Source organism: Arvicanthis niloticus, chromosome 13 (assembly GCF_011762505.2).
Source record: "Arvicanthis niloticus isolate mArvNil1 chromosome 13, mArvNil1.pat.X, whole genome shotgun sequence".
NCBI classification, from domain to species: Eukaryota; Metazoa; Chordata; class Mammalia; order Rodentia; family Muridae; genus Arvicanthis; species Arvicanthis niloticus.
Genome location: NC_047670.1, coordinates 66860760 through 66875979, shown reverse-complemented (window position 1 = coordinate 66875979; position 15220 = coordinate 66860760).

Below are 15220 nucleotides of genomic sequence, written 5' to 3'. Positions count from 1 at the left end.
GGAGTTTACTGGTAGAACCTTAGAGGATTTTATGTACAAATGAGACCTAAAATTCTATCTTCCACTTCTTTATGAGTTATTTGACCCGGTGAGGTTTTCATTTTGAGTTTTGTTTCAGTTTTGCCTTTCTTTTCTTTTTAAATAAATTCTAATTCTTTGTTAAGATCCACCTTCCTGTCTTTGTGTTTCCACAGTCTTCATTAAGGCCCTTATTCACATCTTCTACAAGTTCCTTGAACTTATTCATAATTGCAAGTTCTTGTCTTGTGTGTTAGCTATGTGGCATTGCTCAAAGCATGTTATAATATGGGTGCTATTTCTGAAAGAAACACATTGCCTTTCACTTTTCATGTTTATGCTATTTCTCTGGGATCTAGGTATCTATAGTTATGATGCTTGCTGTGTTTCTTGATGCAGGTATCTGGTCTTATCTTTGTTGGGTTGATGTTCATTTCTTTGGTTGCTGTTGCCCCAGTCTGACAGGTTGCAGGTCAGAAGAATGAGACTTGTTTTTCAGTCTTGTGGCCACTATGGCTTTTAGGGTTCAGACACTAATTGGTCTAATATCTGATGTTTTCTTTGGAACTCTGGGTTCAGGCTCTAAGGGTACCCTAATTGGTCCCCAAGATGGGGTGGGTAATAGGTTAGCAGGTAAGAGAACAAGACCAGCTCTGGAGATCTATCTCTTCAGTAGGATTTGGGTGTGGTTCCACAGAGGACAGCAGAAGCAGGTTTAATGGTAGTATGGGGGGTCTGGACATTGATGGTGTCAGATCTAATGGAAATGGAGTTGGACTGGGAGGAAGATCAAGGAGTATAGCTGCAGCTACAGCCCAAGTGTGAGTACCTTCAAGAGAATGTATTGGAGGAGTGGAAGTTGAACATAGGTAACCTACCTGAATCCCATCCAAGCATGGTGGCTGTTAGGTCCCTGGTAGAGAGTAATTCTGCAGGTAAGTAAGTCAGAAGTCACAGAGGACTGGAGGTGGATTGTGAGGCTGCAAATAAAACCTAAGGGGGTCTGGGTCTGTACCAGGAGGCCAAGTCCCAAGAAGATAGAGGTGGTTTGGGAAGAGTGCCTGAAGCAAGAGACGTTGCAGATCTAAGAACACATTTCATATTATAAACAGTAGTGAAGAATAGACACACAGATATATAGTCAAACAGAAAACAGGTCACTTAGATAATGATTTTATTATCAAATAACAAACAGAAAGGCAGAAATTAAAAGGGGAGGTGTTACTTGGTTTAGGGGTGAGATCTTTGTAAATAGAATACCAATCACATAGGAAACAGCACCAAGAATTGACAAATGGGATTAAGTGAAGCTAAAACTTCTGCATAGCAAGGAGGAGCAGGACATGAAGGTGGCCTACAGGATGGGAGACAATTCTTGCTCACTAAACTCAGACAGAGAATAGATATTTAAGATATATAAATAACTGAAAAAAAGGAAAGAAAGAAAAATGAAACATGCCAATTAATAAATGGGTCAATGTACCAAACAGATAATTCTCAGGTACGGCATAACTGGCCAACAGTATTTTAAAAGCTGTTTTGACATACTTACAAATCAAAGAAATTCAAAGTAATACTACTTTGGGACTCTATCTTATCCCAATGAGAATGTCTATTGTTAGGAAAACAATAAAAAATTACAGATAAGGATATGAAAAATGGGTAACCCTTGCTCACTGTTGATGGAATGATAAACTGATGAGGCCATGATGGAATTGAGTGTAGAGGTTCCTTAAACAAAACAAAACAAAACAAAATAAACAAACAAACAAAAAACCCCAGAACCACCATATAACCCAGCTGTATCTCTCCTGGCATATACACAAAAGACTCTATATCTACAGCAGATATGCACACATTCTTAGTCATTGCTGCTATATTCAAATTGCACACAAAAAGAATTATCCTAGATATCTACCAACAAATGAATAGATGGTGAATATGTAGGATATATTAAAAGGTGCACAGCAGAATTTTACTAGCTGTAAAAAAAGAAAAAGAAAAGAAAAAGAAATCTGTAGGCAAATGGTTAGAATTGAAAGGAGTAAGTTCACTCAGGAAAACAAATATATTCTTGTTGCTATGCAGATCTCACCTCTAATTTTTATGTCTACGATTTATGAGAATGAGTGGGTATAAGTTATAAAGCTAGAAAGAGGCCCATAAGAGAGGGAGATGGGTGCTTGTGAATGTAAAAGGGATATCACTGAAATGTAAATGAATAAAATGACTAAAAAGAGAGGTAAGTGGTTTTAAGGGAGAGTGATAGAACATGTATGATCGGAAAGTGGGAATGGGAATACTGGGAGTGAGCCGAGTATCAACTGGGGAAAAGGGAGGCGGAGGAGGAGTAGCGGAGGAGGAGGGTTGGCCAAGATACAGAATGCATGAATACAGTACAAGAAAACCTGTTACTTTCTGTGCTAATTAAAAAAAATAAATACAACTTTAAAGCACTGCAAAAATGGTATTGCCATGTGTTGATATGTATTTCTGGATGTCTCAGGGCGGACTGGTGTGGTGGATTGGCACAGAAAATACAGACGACTGCTGAGTGACCTGAGGTGGAAGATTCTCTGCACAGACCTCATGTCTCTGGAGACAGAACCCACTCAGTGGGGTGGATATGAGACTTCAGCTTTCCAACAAGTTACATAGAGATGTAGAGGATATAGATATAATATCAGCAGCAGACATTGCTGTCTTCTTTAATGTAAGAGTGGCACGTTCTTAGTCCTGAGTTTTCAGTCTTTAGAAATATACCAGTATTTTGTTGGCCCTTGTCATAATTTGAAGCAGGATTTGCTTACTGGCTGGTATTTAAGAATACCTAACCTTACCAGGTATCCAGGCGTTCCCATAGCAACATCACTGTGGATCACAGCTTTGCCAATTATGTGGTTAGGAAGCACACATCAGCCCCAAACAGATGCAGGCGTTTCATTCTCACACAAAAGCAAAACAAGATCAGTATGGTGTCAGCTCACCACATCCAGGGTCCTACACTGGTCACTGAACCAGCAGAGGCTGTTAATGATGACATTGATGAAGAACCCCCCCACCCACATACACACACATATATGCACAACCACTTATCACAGGTGAACAGCCTCTGGACCACAGCTGAGCATCATCATAAAATTACCTGCACACCCGTGGCTGTGTGAAAATGTGAATAAGCCAGGATGCAAGCTCTCTCATTAAGAACTGAGCAGCTAGCCACATCCCTCTACCACGCTTCCTGATTGATGCTATTTGAAATGTGAAATGCCAGCTTCCCTTCCTAATTTAAGTTGCTTCTCTTGTTCATTCTGTTATAGTAATGAGAAAGATAATGAATAGTTGATCTGTTGAGAACAGAGGAGCTGAATTGCTTCAATTTCATCATTTTCTCTTTCCTATAATTACCAAGTTATTAGCGTCCCATTGAGTATATTAATAAGTAGCTGTAGTCTACAGTCTGAGGTCAATGTGGTAGCCACTACTCACCTGAGAATACTGAACTATTAAGTGATTAAAATTAAGTAAAACTTAAAATCAGCTTTTTCTCGCCCATCCTGCATTTCACCCTCTAGACCACTTGACAGTATATGCAAAGGACACTTCTATCTTCTCAGAACATGTTAGAAGACAGCATGACATGTTTCCTGACAGCTTGCTCTCTCAGAGATACTGTTTTGTAGTAGTTCTCTAAAAATATGTTCTCTTGTGTTTGGGACAGTTCCTGAAAACTGTTCTTCAAAAAACAGCAAGCTATTCTCAATAGTATTACATGGTTTAACAAGTTTAAGAACTTGGAACTAAACATCATTTTTAAAAATTACTTTTATATTTTTACAATCCAGCCATTGCCCTGCTCCTGGTCCCCCCACCCCACAGTTCCTCATCCCATTCCTCATCCCCTGTCTCTAAGAGTATACCCTTCCCACGAGGCTTCTGTACTCCCTGGGGCCTCAATTCTCTAAAGGGTTAGGTGTATCTTGTCCCACTGAGGTCAGACCATACAGTTCATATATATATATATATATATATATATATATATATATATATATATATATATATATAGTCTGGAGCCTTGGTCCAGTTCATGTTTTCTGCCGGATTGGTGGCTCAGTGTCTGAGAGATCTCAGGGGTCCAGGTTAGATGAGACTGCTGATCTTTCTATGGGATTGCCCTTCTCAACTTCTTCCAGCCTTTATGTAATTCAACCACAGGGGTCCCCAACTCCAGTATCTAAATCTGTAAGTATCTGAATCTGTCACATTCAGCTGCTTGTTGGGTCTCTTGGAGAGAAGCCACACTAGGTTCCTGTCTGTAGCACCACCATATTATCAGTAATAGTGTCAGGCCTTGGAGCCTCCTCTTGAGATGGATCTCAAGTTGGGCCAGGCACTGGACCTCCTTTCCCTCAGTCTCTTCTCCATTTTTGAATTTAGATAGGAACAATTCTGGGTCAGAATTTTTGACTGTGGGATAGCAACCCCATCCCTCCACAAAAATCACAGGAGGCAGAGGGAGGAAGTGATCTGGGTAGGAGAGGAAAGGCAGGAGGGGAAATGGGGAACATGATAAGTTGTGGGGCTGGGACAGGGGAGACAGAAGAGAAGCCCCGAGGGCCAGCAGAATTAATGGAAATATGTGACCTTGGGGGGTGGGGTAGGGGCTCTAGAAAGTACCAGAGACCTGGGAGGTGCAAGACTCTGAGGACTCAAAGTGAGGTACCTTAGATAAATATCAAAAAATTAAGAATTCCTTGTGCTTAGGAATTAAGGTTTAATCCAAAGGTGGTTTCAAGGTGCACAGCCGCGTGTGTCAAGGCTGACGAGATTCTGGAAGAATCTCCGCACCTTAGCTTTTGAACTCATAATCCTTAACTATTAAAGTCCAACACTAGCCTAACAAGAGTCATCAAACTCATGATAAAGGTTTCCAGTATCTTCCAGATTCCATGAGGCATTTTGTCAGCCCTTCAAAAGCATTACTTAATTTCTGTTCCTTAGAATTGAAATGGTAACTGCCTTAGCACCTTGCAAGCTTCCATGGGACCTGACTTTTCCTTAGAATGAACTTTTCCCATTGACACAAGAGAATCTAAGCTAATAACTATAGCCAGCTGAACAATCTTAAGTCTTATGGATTACTTTAAGATTCCTGTTGCTTACAAAGCAAAATGGCATGGCCCTAGATATTAGCACTGATTTAATTTTCTTTGGCTAAGAATAAACAATGTCTCTCCACAAATGTGAATAAGCATTTAAACTAGTGGGTAATTCTGATGACACTCACTTAATACCAGTGATTTACGCTAATTGCCTTTTCCAAGATAATAGCATTTGCAGCTTCCACCACTACACACAAATCATGTTCACAAGCACTCAAGATGGATTATGTGTGAGCTTGCTGTTGCTTTTGAACACTCTGTGAACTCTTAGATGTTCTGAATATGTTCAGCATATTTTAGCTTGGAATTATCCCTATTGTCTGAATCATTACTTGTATTTAGTTTTATAATACTTTCAAAATATAGTTTCAGAAATAAATGTCTAATATGAAGCCTAAACAGTAAAGACATGATTTAATTTTTACATTGTACCAATGAAAATTTGCTTCCTAAATTGTATTCTTGGACTTGTGAATTTTCTTATCAGTCTTAACATTTGTTTATAGACTCAAATAAACCAAAAAAAAAAAAAAAAAACCCAAACAAACTAAAACATAAACAATAACAAAAAATCAGAAAGTATAAAATTTGAAATCACATTATATTGAGAGATAAGCCAATAAGTCAAAAGATTCAGTTGATGATTTGTCTTATTTTTAAAATGCATATATATGTATATATAATTTTCTACTTCTATTAGTATTTTTGAATATTTAAAGCAGCGCTCAAGTAAATGCTATCCTTAGAAATTTAGAAATTTACACCCAAGGTGCAAGTTAGCTCTCACAGAAGAAAAAAATTGAGATGTCTCAAAGTTCCATACATTTATGTCATCTTTCCAAAGATTTCATGCAATTAAAGCAAGAAGTCAGAAGACAGTGCTGGACCAGGATGTTTGGAGTTCACATGAATCCAGAGCGAATAAGTGTCAAACACCTAGCAGAAGGTGTCTGTTGTTTAGTGATATGCGGCGGAGAAGAGATATGCCTCTCTGCTTATTTCATGGAGAGATCTCTAGGTGCTTGGCCATTTTTGAGATCTGCACACTGGAAGACATGTCTAGAGGATAGACCTTCTATAGAAATGTGTTTCATCTTTATTAATTCCTATTGCAATTTTCACATCACTCCATTCTTCTCAGGAACAAGGGAAAAGTATGAATTAAATAATGTTACACCTCTATCATTGGATATGAATGTCACGACAGTTTATCAGAATTTAAAATCATTGGTATGCTAAGGAAATAATTATTTTTCTACATTACATGGGTCTTATATAAAAACTGTCATATGTGAGGTATATCATTACTGTGTATGACCATTGGAGAAAATTTCTAGTTACAATGGTGTACAGTAGACATTTTTATATTTACCAAACCAGCTCATTGAAATATACTTAGTGATATAATTTTGTCACAATATTACTCTTGCAAATTAAAATTAAGTGGAAAATTCTAGGCTAAAACTTCATTTTGTAAACCTTCAATGCATATAATCACATGTGTGTGTGTTGGTATATATGTGCATAACGTGCCAGCAGACACACATATATATCCTGACTCCATATATGCATTTGGATGTCAGAGAACAAATGTGGGTGTGCGTTATCAGGAACACAATCAAGATTCTTTGAAATAGCTTTCAGTTGCCTAGAGCTCACCAGTTAAACTAGACTGGCTGGCCAGTTATGCCAGAAATCCTTCTGACCCTGCCTCCCCAGTACTGGTATTAAAAATAACTGTACCAAATGCTAACACGCTTTTTTAAAATGTGGGTTATGATCATTAAACTTAGGGCCCCAAGCTTGCAAGAAAATCACTCCTCCAACCAAACCTTCCCCCAGTCTTGTAAATCGTTGTTGAAATATCTGGTAAATCATCTTTGGTTCAGCTTCACAACGTTCTTAATTCTTGAAGCCACAAAAAAAAGATGGGAAGCAACAAACTGCCTTACCATTTTAGGTACTTTCCTCCAAACCTCTTAGGATGCTGCAGCAAATTCTGATGCCTGCAACCTATTGTCAGCCACTAATTTCTATTTCACTAACATCAAGGGCACATTGTGGCTGATTTTATGTCGCCCCAATATGTAATTAGTATTTAATAAATTATCAATTCACAAAATGACCACAATGTTTTTAATTTGATTAAATCCAACATGGGCATTGCGTGACACTCTTAGTAATTTAACCGTAATGAGACCAGTTTTCCCAGTCGTCCACAGTTACCAAACATCATCCAAATAATAATTCCAGTAATCATCAGGTGGCACCAACCCTTAAGGTATATCCCAATCCCAGAGATATTAAAATAAAAAAATTAGAATTTCAAAACATTCTAACAACAACAACCATCACCTTCTGGTCAAACTGTAACAACAGCAACCAGGAGCAGCAGGGACCAGCAGCAGGGACCAGCAGCAAGGCGAAGAGCAGCTACCACATTCTCTCTCTGGCCTCTTCTATTTATACCCTCTCCAGAGTCTCAATAATTAAACTATCTGCAGCTGGCAAAGATCCCGCCCCTGCTAGTGCATGAGGCAAAACATAATCACCTGCCATGAAGTGGCCTCTTATTCTACTCTAGGGATTAAAACAAAAGCATAGTCACATAACAAAATTGAGTTTTTAAAGAAACCCAGATTCTCATCTATTTCTCATATATTTCTTTATTTAGTATTTGTCTCAGACATCTCTTAAGTGCTTTATATATATTATCTAACTGGATTCCATGGCATACCATTTGACATCATCTAAACATTTAAAATATAGAGAGAATATATATTATGCATATATGTGTAAAATTTTATAAGTAATACAAATTGGAGGCAATATAAACATTTCTTAGTGAAAGGGAGATTAAATATTTTATTGTACTATGAAGAAACTAAATCACAACCAGTCTTTGTGTTCAAAGTTGCTTGTAGTAACTGAGGAAGTTTGTACAGGCCTTCCTTAGTTACTCAGTTATCAGAAGACTGGACAGCCTTTGTTCTCAGGGAAATATGTGAAACAGGAACAAAATCAGCAGTGCCTCCCCCCCCCCCCCACTGCCAGAAAGCTGGCATAAAGATTGGTCTACAGAAGAACAGAGGAGTCCTTACAAAGGGAGAAAAAGTATATTTTACATAAATGCATTGACAAGTTATTGAAAGATAAACATCTTGCCAAAAACGTTCATCGACAGGGAAACTTACAATTTTGAAAAAAGAGTTTCGTGGAGAAGTGTTAAGACACATACGTGCTGACAAAAAACGTATAGAATGAGGGGTGAGTAGAAAACCCTATGGAAGACATGGCCCCTCCATGGCCCAGAACACATCACAGAAGAGAAGACAAAAGATGGCAAGAGCTAAAGAACAAACAAGAGCCCTGTGTGAAAATTCAAAGTCATGAGAGAGAGGGAGGGGACAGGAGAGGGAAATGTGATGACTTTGATCATAATACACTGTATACATGAATGGAAATGTCCTAAAGTTAGAAAATAAAAAGAAATATTTAACCTAAATAATACTAAACCCATAACATTGCAATACAACTAGAATATTGGTCAAAACGACAATTTTTAAATCTTTATATGAAAAAGAAGGTGTCAAATCCATACTGTTTAGTGTTGTTTTGGAGTGATCAAAGACTACAGTAATCAAAGGGAACTACATAATTCTTTGAGATAATTAAAAACAGCAACATGGATTGGCATGCCACTGAAACTGTGGATATAAAAAGGGAAGACAATAAGACATTACTATCCTTCTTGATATCAACATGAAATCCGTATTAGTATACTACTCAAGCAAATGGACTACATATAAGAATAAATTATCTAGCAGTAGAAACCGGTACAAGATTGGCTCAACATTGGAAAATCAGCATATTAGAAGAATAGGTTCAGAGTTCTGTTGGCAGGGCAGGATTGTAGCAGCGGAATTGCTGTGTCAGGTATTGGGTTATTCATGTAGTTTTATGAGGCCATGACACGTGTGTTGGGAAACTCATGAACTTCTGTTTGGCTGCGGGTTGCTTTTGCTAACATTTCTATTTATTTGTGAACGATGTTATAGCTCGTCTCTTGGCTGTTTCATGATACAGGCAAGCAGGGTGTTTTGTTTTGGTTTCTGAGGGAGCTTTAATTTCTCCCTACCAAAACCTCATCTCCAAGAACTGCCACCTTTCCCCATCTTTCTGATTTCACCACACAGACAAAGCTGTCTTCCAGTCCTCCTATTTCAAAGATGTCTCTTATAACCTGAGTTGTGAGCCACCTGCTTCTAACCTTTGTTGATTATTTTGACATTTAAAGTTGATGTCTTTTTTCTCCCTGTTGGTTTATGGTTTTACCACACAACTCAAACCAGAAAATTCCAAGTGAATTATACTTTGAGCAATAAGAATGTTGAAAGTCCAAACAAACAATACTGCTGAGCAGCTAGCTACCAACAGTAACTTCAAGATCTGGGCTTTTAATGAGGCTGTAAATGTTTCTTGGAATGCGTTTGCTTATGATTATAAACATCCTAACTTACGTATCACTTCTGGCCAAACCTCAATGGCATCAAGGTAGAACAAATTTAAATCAATAAGAACCTAGTGTACAATGATGGGATTTAACTGTTAGAGGGGGAAGGGGATGCTGAAGATAATCAAAAGCCACAGTACGACACAGGTACTTTAGAAAGATGCCAATTCTAACAATTCTAAACAAATTGCTCAAAGAGGTAGAACCCAAAGATGGACAGGAAGTTATGTTATAAACCAAGTGCAATTGGTTAAATTAATTAAGAATTAGATAAATTCTTACTGAAGAGATGAACAAGAACCAAGACTCTGAACTAATTTCAACTATGTTTCCTCTCCAGAGAATTTTTATATAGCTATTTTAATATAATAATTCAATTGACTTTTTGAGAATGCTCCATATATACATAGAATATATTTTGATGATATTCAACCCCTACTTCTCCAAGATCTACCCTCTCCCCATGCTGACTTTATATCTTTTGGTTTTGTTCTTATATGAAGCCCACTCATTTCCAATTGTGATGCTCATGAAGTGACCAGTGTTGGAGCGTAAAGCTTGTAGGCATAACGTTTTTCCAACCTGCTTTAATAAATGTTCAGTCTCCCCACTAGCTCACTACCTACCAGAGGTCATGGAAGAGAAAAGTTATTAGCACCCGTGGAAGTAGAGCTATTTAGAAATAGTTCTTTGGGGGGTAAGAAGAAAAGTTATTAGCACCTGTGGAAGTAGAGCTATTTAGAAATAGTTCTTTAGGGGTAAGTCCAATCTTCATTGTCAGGATATCAGCAGTTCAGTCCAGTACAAAACACCAAGTACGAGTCAGCAGCTGACACCACACATGAACCATCAGCCGTAGTCCAGTTAACTTGGCAGTCAAAACACACTAACCAACAAGGGTAGTTTAATTCAGAAGAAACTGCAAGGCTTGAGGCTGCAGAAACCTGGAAGAATGAATTTTTTTGGTGAGTTTCTCTCTACAGCATCACCACACAGACAGCTCAGCAACACAGTGTAAGGCAAACCAATACATGTGTACCATTAATGAAGAATATTGGGGTGGTGCAATGCAAACCAGTGCTCCAGCTCCCACTGTCTGTGGGGTCATAGATATATTCCTTGTAAATATCATGGGTCCTTTCACGTGTTTGCTATAGGAAAACACCCTTTCACCTGCGTCTGCCTCAGGAAAACCTTCTTCCATGTGTCTGCTTTAGTAAAATATTCTTTCACCTGTGTGCTCCAGCAAAACATCATTTGGCCTAACTGACTTTCCAAAGAAACCAGAAGTTTCCACTTCAGCTGCTCTTCTCAGAAGTTCTAGGTTTTCAAATAAGAAGCTCAGTGCTAGATTTATGGCATGTTCTTTGGTGTTGCCAGCCAATGGTGTCTGAGAGACTCCCAAAGCAAAAACTGTTTGTCACTGCCCTTGTGCCCAGTAAAACAAACATGACATACTTTGGCCACAGGATATGGGAAAGTCAAATTGGCTCTAATCAGGAAGCTTCATCCCTAGTTTCATAGAACCAGAGGTGCTGTAGAGGCTTCTGGGGAGGAAATTATTCTTACCTGGCTGTGAAGGCTGTGAACTGCAATAATGTTCCCTGTTCTAGGACAGAGCCATGGATACAATAGCAGCATAAACGTTGTGAGGGTAACCAACCACTCAGATTGGATTTAAGGGCTGCCTGTTACACAGGAGCAAAAACAACCCTGTAAGGTTTTTAAAGAATTTGTATGATATGTTTCCCATAGACAGTGTGCCAGAAACTGGGTGGTATTTCCAGGAACCTAGCGTTATTTCGAGGAACCAGGATATAGTGCCAGGCAGCAGTGGGAAAGCCAGCTGGAGTAAGTTGGATAAAGTGTCTGTGGTGGCTTTAGACTCAAAGAAGCCATTTGTAATGAGCCTGGAAATGATTTTTAATAAGTCATACAATGGTATTAAAATAATCGAAGTGTCAATACACCAACTAGTTCCTTCTGGATTCTCCATACTGGTGAAGCAGAGAAAAGACCCAGAGTGCAGGAGAGACTAGCGGTTGCTCAGATTTCTTGGGAAGCTCAGGGTCAGGAGCCACAAATGTAATAATTAGCTTTTACTGTAAATAGAATTATTCCGTTACAAAGATATTAAAGGACAAGATTTCATAGATTAATTCATTTATGTTTAGGAGAAGTTAAAGTAAAGCTAACACTTATTATTTGATATTCTTTTATTATGTGGGGACATTTATGTGCTAAATCCACTGATTGAGGTGTGAAATAGTAATGGTACCAAACTATTGTGTGGCTGTGCTAGCTAGTTTTATGTCAACTTGACACAGGATAGATTCATTGAGAGATGGGAACCTGGGGGGAGGGGGGGCTCCATAGGATCATGCTGATGTAGGGCATTTTCATAATTAGTGATTGATGTGGGAGGTCCCAGCCAATTGAAGGTGATGCCATCATTCCTGGGCTGGTGGTCCTGGCTTCTATTAGAAAGCAGGTTCCTTAAGCTATGATGAGCAAGTCAGTGAGCAGCACCCCTCTGTGAGCTCTGCATTATCATCTTCTGCCCCCAGGTTCCCGCTCTGAGTTCTTGCCATGACTTGTTTCAGTGATGAAGTGTCAGGTTTCAGAAGTATAAGCCAAATAGACACTTTCCTCCTCAACTTAATAACCCTAATTAAGATAATGTTTTTCCCTAGGAGACTGTAGTGAATCAGTGAACCAGTGTGTGTGTGTGTGTGTGTGTGTGTGTGAGAGAGAGAGAGAGAGAGAGAGAGAGAGACAGAGACAGAGAGAGAGACAGAGAGACAGAGACAGAGAGAGACAGACAAAGAGAGAGACAGAGATGGAGAGAGGGAGAGATACACACACACAGAGAAGCAGAGAGAGACAGAGAAAACAGACCAAGATGGAGAACAGGGGTGGGGGGATAAGGAAGAAGGGAGAGAGAGGAGAGTTATAAGGAACTATCAGTTCAGCCTGTGTTAAATAGTAATACTAGCTGTCTCACACCTGAGAGGCTGAGAAACCAGACATTGCTTGAGTCTTGACCCTGAGAGCCTCAACAGTCATAGTAAGCCCCACAGCACAGTAGCTGTCTCTCACTGGACAGCTCACCCCCGGTGATTTCTATGCCCACAATATTAGGAGCCTCAGTATTCCTGTGAGTGTCCAAAACATTAGTCCATGATAGAAGCCAGGGAATGCTGGTTCTGATGGTTGTGAAAGGCGGTGGCAGCAGCAACAGAAATCAAATCAGTGGCAAGAGGGGACAAAGCAAGTAACATTCCTCCTCCTACACTCTTTTTGCCTGGGCCACTACTAGGAGGTGCTGTCCACAATATGAATGGGTTCTCCTGAATCAGATGATTGCAGTCTCTGGGCACTGAGATGACTTTAAAGAAGCTTGACTAGGGCCTATGCCCTCCTGTCTCCCTAGAAGTTGTTGCTTTTTACATAACCCCAGGGAACAGCATTGGGAGTCTTGGGAGGTTTAAGAGCTTTCTGGGCTTTGTTTTACTTCTTGAATCTTATGGTCCTATGGTCAGGCAAGAGTATTTCAATCAGAAGGAAATAGCAACAGAGGTGCAAGCCATTTGTGAACTCACACCTCCAGGAAAGCATTGTACCAAAGACCGAAGATTTTACCAAGTAATTTAAAGAACAGAATGTGCATATAGATCTAATTAATAATGAAAAAAATAAAATCCCTTGTGAAAGTTAGATTGAGATCCAAAAAGAGAACTTTTAGAAGTTGTTTTTTGGTAGAATGTTCAATAATCCCCCAACAATGGTATTTTATAATAACCTATGAAACCAGAAAATACTGATTTATATGGCACAGACCTTGCAAATATGATTAAATGCATTGATGTGGGAGTCTTGTCTTATATTTACTATGCTTGGCTCCCACTGTAATGGGGAACTCTCTTAAAGGTTTCTCCTAGAATAGTGAAGTTGACTGGGACCATTAAGGTAAGAGAGTGAGGGGTGTGACCATGAGCTGGTGATTCTATCAGCTCCTCAGAACTTCTAGAGGGAGGATAGCTTTGAGCATACTTTGAACCTAGAAGTAATTCAGTGATAATGATTTAGGACTTCTGCACTCCAAAACTGTGGGTGAACAAATGTGTATTATTTTTAGGCATCAAACGTGTGACCATTTGTTATATCTGTAAGGAGATGAACACAGCTATTACATGGGACAACTTCATTGTGGATATTGTTTGTTTTTGAGATAGTTTTCACTATGTTTGTTGCACAAGCTAGTCTTCAATCTGTGATCTTCTTGCCTTTATCCCTAGTGCTATGGTCTCAGGCTCTAGCGTTATGCAAAATGACCTTCATCTTCCCTTGACTGTATATTGTCACCCTTGCCTGATAAAGGCAAAATGGATTCCATCACTCTTGGAGCAAAGGTGTGATAAGGAAAGCATTTGTCACATCTATGGTAGCACATCAGGTGCTCATATGCAGCTGCCTTTCTCTACCAAGGTGACAGCAACTAGGAAATCACCTGGAGTAGAGTAGTTTCTTTATTTAATTTCCAGTAGTCAATGGTCATTTTTCATGACCCACCATATATCTATATCTATATCTATATCTATATCTATATCTATATCTATATCTATATCTATATCTATCTATCATGCTATAACAGATTGTTTCACTGAGTGGTGGTAGGGACTAAAACATTTTCAAATAATATTGTTTAATTTTGAATTTTTTTCTTGACCACTTGGTATGTGATATTGCTTTATTTGGATATCCTTGTTATCTGTAGATAACTTCATGGGTAGAATATGTAATTTTCTGTCAACACAGGTGCATGTAGAAGCTAATAAGAAATAATTCCTGGGCTGGAGACACAGGTCATGGGTTAAGAGTATGTATTGATTTTTAGAGAACTTGAGTCTTTTTTTTTTTTTTTGGCCCCCACATTGAGAAGTTCACAACTGTCTCCAGGGGACTGATGCTTTCTTTTAGCCTCCTTGGACACCTGCTCACACATGACATACACACATGAGGATACATGCCCCCCCCCACCAAAAAATAATAAATCTTTAAATAGTAGTTGATATGTTCCATCATTTAACTTTAGATGTAGGTTTTGTATTGTGTCAGTGTCAATGGCAATAATATACTCTCTGAGGGGAACTCTCCTAACTCTGTGTTCCTGTTTAGGAAACTGGCAAATTTTCAGTGAAAGTGTGACTTGTTATTCATAAATTTCTTTTTCCCAAATTCAGTATGTATAACTGATTTTCCTTCAGACAATTTGGGATGGTATAGAGAAATGGCTGGAGATCTTTGATAGGAGATCTTCTTGCTTTTCCAGAGAACTCAAGTCTGGTTCTCAGCATCCACGATAGGTACTCACTCCTGCCTATACCTAACTCCAACTCCATGGGATTTGATATCATCTTTCGGTCTCCATGGACAGCAACACACATGGAGATTCACACACACACACACACACACACACACACACACACACACACACATATACACATACACACACATACATACACAT